Source organism: Anopheles funestus, chromosome 2RL, assembly GCF_943734845.2.
Source record: "Anopheles funestus chromosome 2RL, idAnoFuneDA-416_04, whole genome shotgun sequence".
In the NCBI taxonomy this organism is placed as follows: Eukaryota; Metazoa; Arthropoda; class Insecta; order Diptera; family Culicidae; genus Anopheles; species Anopheles funestus.
The window spans coordinates 72,244,953-72,247,320 of NC_064598.1; the positions used below are offsets into that span (position 1 = coordinate 72,244,953).

General features: G+C 38.3%; 1 non-coding gene across 1 annotated transcript; it reads right to left on the reverse strand.

Annotated features, from left to right (window-relative positions):
* On the reverse strand, window positions 1–73 carry Trnak-uuu (transfer RNA lysine (anticodon UUU)). The gene has a single exon. It is a non-coding gene; the product is annotated as a tRNA-Lys (tRNA).
* Window positions 74–2,368: the final 2,295 nt, after the last annotated feature.

Genomic DNA, 2,368 nt, shown 5'->3' on the forward strand with positions numbered 1-2,368 from the left:
CGCCCGAATAGGGACTTGAACCCTAGACCGTTGGATTAAAAGTCCAACGCTCTACCGACTGAGCTATCCGGGCCGTTGGAACAATGATCGTTTTTAACTTACGGAGTGATGTTAAGCACATGAGATTTACTTTGTATTGCTTTAAAATATTTTTCTGCAAAGTGGAATAGTGTGTGTTGTCATTAGTAGCGCTAGGAATCTGTTTACACGTGTACTTGTATTATTCCATTCCATGCAGCTAATGGAATCGATATGCAAAATACGAAGGTATTAGTGTGTGCTTGTGAGAATACGATCCTACCTTCGACCAGAATGACAAGATTGTATAGCATGGAATGAAATGTTTTAAAAATTAAAATCATCCTATGAATCTATTTTAATGCTTCGTTACCAACAAAACATGTCTCGGGATGGGTAAAACCATGCAGTTTCACGGTTTCCTATCCCATTAAAGTTCGATACTCTGTGACCATCACAGTAATGATCACTATCAGCTTCAAATATAGTAGATTGATTGTAAAACAGTATTTTCGAATAAAACTGCTCATTAGGCAAGATATTGCTCGTTGTTTTATGCAGTCTACTGTTAACGATTCTGCTCAACGAACCGTCCAATGTTACTTGTCGCCGACTGTTAAAGCAAAAAAGTTGATCAAACCAACGAAATGACATCGTTCTAAAACACAGCCTAGACGGAAGAACAAGCGGTGCAAGGTCGTTTCGTGTTTTTTTGTTTGGGGTTTGTTTTCGCCTTCGAGCAAATCGTGGGTGAACGTGGGTAACAAATGTTTACGGTTTCGGGAAAAGAGAATAATTTTAAAAAAGCGAACGAAGTATACAAGCATTTGCGCCGGATCGGATCGGTCGAAAAGAGGTTACGGGATGTGGCGAAACAAATTTAACCACCAGCGCCGAAAACTTAGCGAAGAAAAACGTATCACTGTTCCCCCTTGTCGGTGTAGCTATGGGCTGAGCATAAAATTCAATTTGCATTAAAGTTTTACTGGCGATTTTTATGTTCCTTGTTCGCTTTTGTCTCTGTGTCTCGGTGTCGTCCTTTTGCTATGGTTGCGAGGTTTTAAACAACTTTTTTTTCTCCCCACACCTCCCAAAAACAACTCTACTACAGCGTAAGAAGAAATATGCATTTATTTTGGGGTTTGTGATACCATTTCAGCTGCTTTTCGTTGTGTTTTTTTTGTTCTCGCACGAAAATCTTTGAGATATTCGACTAGCATCAACAATGTTTTCGGTTTTCTTTTGACGGAAAGGTATTTTACCTCATTTGTTTTGTGTGAATGGGTACGATGCGATCTTCTTCTCCTTCTAGGTAGCGGTTGAATCACCCAACTGGGCATGTAATGAGAAGCATTTTGTTTTATTACGATGAGAACAAGGATATAGATTTCAATGTGGCGTGGCGAACCATTTTCTCCTAGTTGGCACGTAAACGGTTTGCACTAAAGGGCGGCACGTTTCGACAACTTGATGGCAACTTGAAACTTCACATGAAAATAAGTATTTATTAAAAGCACATAAAATGTGGGGGAAAACAATTTTATGTCGACAGTAAGCATCGATTACCCTTAGGCAATATGCTATCGAGGAAAGAGATTGGAATACATTTAATAATCATGATCATATCAGAAAAAAATGTGTTGGAGAAAGTAGATAAAGACGGGCACCTTAAGGTTAATTCAAAATATATATTGATACATAAATGCAGTGATCATTTACGATGTGCAAATCTTACTTTGCTTCCATTTTCCATCAAACACCTGTATTAACACCTTGAATTCAACCTTTTTTCATCTGCCAAAAACATGGTTTTTAATGTGCAGTTTTAAAATTTGCGGGGAAAACGGACACTTGATATGGGTAAGATGGACACCATGAAGGGAAATATGGACCCTTAAAGAAACTTACAGATTTTTACAGATAATCTTACTGAATGTTAATATCAGTTCTCGAATAGCAGCGTGGAAAAATATTAGGATCCTAGAAGTCTCTAATCAGTGTCGTGCGAGGAACAGCAAATTCTAGAGCTGCTGTTTTTACTGCTCTTCCATTCTTCACAGATTTCAGTGCCTGTTTCACCTGCTGGGGGCCCCATGATTTTCGGTTGCACTTGCGAATGTGATTTGTTAGCATCTATTTAACCATAAATTCATAACCAAAGCAAAATGGATCAAGCTATTATGTGTCCATCTTTACCTTCAACAAAGTGTCCGTCTTTCTCACTTTGGTGTATTTTTTGTAAACTACTATAACAAAATTGTTTTTGTTGTTATAATTACCGTTTTTCACCACGAGTGTGCTTGGTACACCAGACAACTCGTTTACTTCCCAAACCGGCCGAATATATTAC